The following is a 5,000-nucleotide window of genomic DNA, read 5'->3' as shown; positions in this document are numbered from 1 at the left end:
GTGGAAAGCGAAGGAAGAGAGAGCTGGCTTGCATTGCCTGCCTGACCCTTGTGCTGGCTGTGCTGAGAGAAGTGCGCAGCGTTGCAATGTGGAAAGGCAGCAGCGTGCAGGCGGCAGGCTGGTGTGAGGTAGGCGGGGCTTGCAGTTTTCCTTGAGGAGGTGGAGAAGAAAAAAGAGAGCTCGGTGGGGATGGCATGAAGGGGAGCGAGTATCAGGCATATAGGCTAGAATTAGCAGGAGAAGGAGAGAAAGAGGAGGAGAAGTAGAAGTAGAAGTAGAAAAAGAGAGAGAAAAAATTGAAAACAACCGGAAAGAAGAAGTGGCGAGGGTGCTAGGGTGGCCAGCTTGAATAGGCGAGAAGACTGTGCTGCAGATGCCTACGGCCATACTAGTCTGAAAACGCCTGATCTCGGAAGCTAAGCAGACTCAGGCCTGGTTAGTACTTGGATGGGAGACCGCCTGGGAATACCAGGTGCAGTAGGCTTTTGCGGCCAGCAGAGACTGCTCACGCCAAGCACTCTCCACACCAGAGGCAGGCCAACCTTTTGCTGCTCTCTGCGTCCTCGCCATTCCTCCCAACACTTGCCTGCGGGCTCAACTCAGGCAGGCGGCTTGGTCGGGCCATTCAGCTGCTGCAGCTTTGCCGGGCCTTTGCAACGCAGCACGGTTGTGTGCCTTGGCGTGCTGCACTTTGATGGGCACGCCAGCTGGCCCGTGTGGCCGCAAGCCAGTGTGTCGGCAGGACGTTCTCTCTCCTAGCCTGAAGGCGCCGCATGAATGCAAGTTGTGGCATTGGGGCTGGTGTGGAAAGCGAAGGAAGAGAGAGCTGGCTTGCATTGCCTGCCTGACCCTTGTGCTGGCTGTGCTGAGAGAAGTGCGCAGCGTTGCAATGTGGAAAGGCAGCAGCGTGCAGGCGGCAGGCTGGTGTGAGGTGGGCGGGGCTTGCAGTTTTCCTTGGGGAGGTGGAGAAGAAAAAAGAGAGCTAGGTGGGGACGGCATGAAGGGGAGCGAGTATCAGGCATATAGGCTAGAATTAGCAGGAGAAGGAGAGAAAGAGGAGGAGAAGTAGAAGTAGAAGTAGAAAAAGAGAGAGAAAAAATTGAAAACAACCGGAAAGAAGAAGTGGCGAGGGTGCTAGGGTGGCCAGCTTGAATAGGCGAGAAGACGGTGCTGCAGATGCCTACGGCCATACTAGTCTGAAAACGCCCGATCTCGTCTGATCTCGGAAGCTAAGCAGACTCAGGCCTGGTTAGTACTTGGATGGGAGACCGCCTGGGAATACCAGGTGCAGTAGGCTTTTGCGGCCAGCAGTGACTGCTCACGCCAAGCACTCTCCACACCAGAGGCAGGCCAACCTTTTGCTGCTCTCTGCGTCCTCGCCATTCCTCCCAACACTTGCCTGCGGGCTCAACTCAGGCAGGCGGCTTGGTCGGGCCATTCAGCTGCTGCAGCTTTGCCGGGCCTTTGCAACGCAGCACGGTTGTGTGCCTTGGCGTGCTGCACTTTGATGGGCACGCCAGCTGGCCCGTGTGGCCGCAAGCCAGTGTGTCGGCAGGACGTTCTCTCTCCTAGCCTGAAGGCGCCGCATGAATGCAAGTTGTGGCATTGGGGCTGGTGTGGAAAGCGAAGGAAGAGAGAGCTGGCTTGCATTGCCTGCCTGACCCTTGTGCTGGCTGTGCTGAGAGAAGTGCGCAGCGTTGCAATGTGGAAAGGCAGCAGCGTGCAGGCGGCAGGCTGGTGTGAGGTGGGCGGGGCTTGCAGTTTTCCTTGGGGAGGTGGAGAAGAAAAAAGAGAGCAAGGTGGGGACGGCATGAAGGGGAGCGAGTATCAGGCATATAGGCTAGAATTAGCAGGAGAAGGAGAGAAAGAGGAGGAGAAGTAGAAGTAGAAGTAGAAAAAGAGAGAGAAAAAATTGAAAACAACCGGAAAGAAGAAGTGGCGAGGGTGCTAGGGTGGCCAACTTGAATAGGCGAGAAGACGGTGCTGCAGATGCCTACGGCCATACTAGTCTGAAAACGCTTGATCTCGTCTGATCTCGGAAGCTAAGCAGACTCAGGCCTGGTTAGTACTTGGATGGGAGACCGCCTGGGAATACCAGGTGCAGTAGGCTTTTGCGGCCAGCAGTGACTGCTCACGCCAAGCACTCTCCACACCAGAGGCAGGCCAACCTTTTGCTGCTCTCTGCGTCCTCGCCATTCCTCCCAACACTTGCCTGCGGGCTCAACTCAGGCAGGCGGCTTGGTCGGGCCATTCAGCTGCTGCAGCTTTGCCGGGCCTTTGCAACGCAGCACGGTTGGGTGCCTTGGCGTGCTGCACTTTGATGGGCCCGCCAGCTGGCCCGTGTGGCCGCAAGCCAGTGTGTCGGCAGGACGTTCTCCTAGCCTGAAGGCGCCGCATGAATGCAAGTTGTGGCATTGGGGCTGGTGTGGAAAGCGAAGGAAGAGAGAGCTGGCTTGCATTGCCTGCCTGACCCTTGTGCTGGCTGTGCTGAGAGAAGTGCGCAGCGTTGCAATGTGGAAAGGCAGCAGCGTGCAGGCGGCAGGCTGGTGTGAGGTGGGCGGGGCTTGCAGTTTTCCTTGGGGAGGTGGAGATGAAAAAAGAGAGCTAGGTGGGGACGGCATGAAGGGGAGCGAGTATCAGGCATATAGGCTAGAATTAGCAGGAGAAGGAGAGAAAGAGGAGGAGAAGTAGAAGTAGAAGTAGAAAAAGAGAGAGAAAAAATTGAAAACAACCGGAAAGAAGAAGTGGCGAGGGTGCTAGGGTGGCCAGCTTGAATAGGCGAGAAGACGGTGTTGCAGATGCCTACGGCCATACTAGTCTGAAAACGCCCGATCTCGTCTGATCTCGGAAGCTAAGCAGACTCAGGCCTGGTTAGTACTTGGATGGGAGACCGCCTGGGAATACCAGGTGCAGTAGGCTTTTGCGGCCAGCAGTGACTGCTCACGCCAAGCACTCTCCACACCAGAGGCAGGCCAACCTTTTGCTGCTCTCTGCGTCCTCGCCATTCCTCCCAACACTTGCCTGCGGGCTCAACTCAGGCAGGCGGCTTGGTCGGGCCATTCAGCTGCTGCAGCTTTGCCGGGCCTTTGCAACGCAGCACGGTTGTGTGCCTTGGCGTGCTGCACTTTGATGGGCACGCCAGCTGGCCCGTGTGGCCGCAAGCCAGTGTGTCGGCAGGACGTTCTCTCTCCTAGCCTGAAGGCGCCGCATGAATGCAAGTTGTGGCATTGGGGCTGGTGTGGAAAGCGAAGGAAGAGAGAGCTGGCTTGCATTGCCTGCCTGACCCTTGTGCTGGCTGTGCTGAGAGAAGTGCGCAGCGTTGCAATGTGGAAAGGCAGCAGCGTGCAGGCGGCAGGCTGGTGTGAGGTGGGCGGGGCTTGCAGTTTTCCTTGGGGAGGTGGAGAAGAAAAAAGAGAGCTAGGTGGGGACGGCATGAAGGGGAGCGAGTATCAGGCATATAGGCTAGAATTAGCAGGAGAAGGAGAGAAAGAGGAGGTGAAGTAGAAGTAGAAGTAGAAAAAGAGAGAGAAAAAATTGAAAACAACCGGAAAGAAGAAGTGGCGAGGGTGCTAGGGTGGCCAGCTTGAATAGGCGAGAAGACGGTGCTGCAGATGCCTACGGCCATACTAGTCTGAAAACGCCCGATCTCGTCTGATCTCGGAAGCTAAGCAGACTCAGGCCTGGTTAGTACTTGGATGGGAGACCGCCTGGGAATACCAGGTGCAGTAGGCTTTTGCGGCCAGCAGTGACTGCTCACGCCAAGCACTCTCCACACCAGAGGCAGGCCAACCTTTTGCTGCTCTCTGCGTCCTCGCCATTCCTCCCAACACTTGCCTGCGGGCTCAACTCAGGCAGGCGGCTTGGTCGGGCCATTCAGCTGCTGCAGCTTTGCCGGGCCTTTGCAACGCAGCACGGTTGTGTGCCTTGGCGTGCTGCACTTTGATGGGCACGCCAGCTGGCCCGTGTGGCCGCAAGCCAGTGTGTCGGCAGGATGTTCTCTCTCCTAGCCTGAAGGCGCCGCATGAATGCAAGTTGTGGCATTGGGGCTGGTGTGGAAAGCGAAGGAAGAGAGAGCTGGCTTGCATTGCCTGCCTGACCCTTGTGCTGGCTGTGCTGAGAGAAGTGCGCAGCGTTGCAATGTGGAAAGGCAGCAGCGTGCAGGCGGCAGGCTGGTGTGAGGTAGGCGGGGCTTGCAGTTTTCCTTGAGGAGGTGGAGAAGAAAAAAGAGAGCTCGGTGGGGATGGCATGAAGGGGAGCGAGTATCAGGCATATAGGCTAGAATTAGCAGGAGAAGGAGAGAAAGAGGAGGAGAAGTAGAAGTAGAAGTAGAAAAAGAGAGAGAAAAAATTGAAAACAACCGGAAAGAAGAAGTGGCGAGGGTGCTAGGGTGGCCAGCTTGAATAGGCGAGAAGACGGTGCTGCAGATGCCTACGGCCATACTAGTCTGAAAACGCCCGATCTCGTCTGATCTCGGAAGCTAAGCAGACTCAGGCCTGGTTAGTACTTGGATGGGAGACCGCCTGGGAATACCAGGTGCAGTAGGCTTTTGCGGCCAGCAGAGACTGCTCACGCCAAGCACTCTCCACACCAGAGGCAGGCCAACCTTTTGCTGCTCTCTGCGTCCTCGCCATTCCTCCCAACACTTGCCTGCGGGCTCAACTCAGGCAGGCGGCTTGGTCGGGCCATTCAGCTGCTGCAGCTTTGCCGGGCCTTTGCAACGCAGCACGGTTGGGTGCCTTGGCGTGCTGCACTTTGATGGGCACGCCAGCTGGCCCGTGTGGCCGCAAGCCAGTGTGTCGGCAGGACGTTCTCTCTCCTAGCCTGAAGGCGCCGCATGAATGCAAGTTGTGGCATTGGGGCTGGTGTGGAAAGCGAAGGAAGAGAGAGCTGGCTTGCATTGCCTGCCTGACCCTTGTGCTGGCTGTGCTGAGAGAAGTGCGCAGCGTTGCAATGTGGAAAGGCAGCAGCGTGCAGGCGGCAGGCTGGTGTGAGGTGGGCGG

At 57.2% G+C, this 5,000-nt stretch overlaps 5 non-coding genes and 1 pseudogene across 5 annotated transcripts; all 6 read left to right on the top strand.

The window, feature by feature from the left end:
* Positions 1-375: 375 nt before the first annotated feature.
* LOC140415567 (5S ribosomal RNA) lies at positions 376-484 on the top strand (annotated as a pseudogene).
* A 694-nt stretch (positions 485-1,178) lies between these two features.
* LOC140412027 (5S ribosomal RNA) lies at positions 1,179-1,297 on the top strand. The gene has a single exon (XR_011941234.1). It is a non-coding gene; the product is annotated as a 5S ribosomal RNA (ribosomal RNA).
* A 694-nt stretch (positions 1,298-1,991) lies between these two features.
* On the top strand, positions 1,992-2,110 carry LOC140414389 (5S ribosomal RNA). The gene has a single exon (XR_011943524.1). It is a non-coding gene; the product is annotated as a 5S ribosomal RNA (ribosomal RNA).
* A 690-nt stretch (positions 2,111-2,800) lies between these two features.
* LOC140412026 (5S ribosomal RNA) lies at positions 2,801-2,919 on the top strand. Its single transcript, XR_011941233.1, has one exon. It is a non-coding gene; the product is annotated as a 5S ribosomal RNA (ribosomal RNA).
* Positions 2,920-3,613: 694 nt separating this feature from the next.
* On the top strand, positions 3,614-3,732 carry LOC140412025 (5S ribosomal RNA). The gene has a single exon (XR_011941232.1). It is a non-coding gene; the product is annotated as a 5S ribosomal RNA (ribosomal RNA).
* A 694-nt stretch (positions 3,733-4,426) lies between these two features.
* On the top strand, positions 4,427-4,545 carry LOC140412024 (5S ribosomal RNA). The gene has a single exon (XR_011941231.1). It is a non-coding gene; the product is annotated as a 5S ribosomal RNA (ribosomal RNA).
* Positions 4,546-5,000: the final 455 nt, after the last annotated feature.

Source organism: Scyliorhinus torazame, chromosome 4 (assembly GCF_047496885.1).
Source record: "Scyliorhinus torazame isolate Kashiwa2021f chromosome 4, sScyTor2.1, whole genome shotgun sequence".
NCBI lineage: Eukaryota > Metazoa > Chordata > Chondrichthyes > Carcharhiniformes > Scyliorhinidae > Scyliorhinus > Scyliorhinus torazame.
This window is presented reverse-complemented; position numbering and strand designations above follow the sequence as displayed.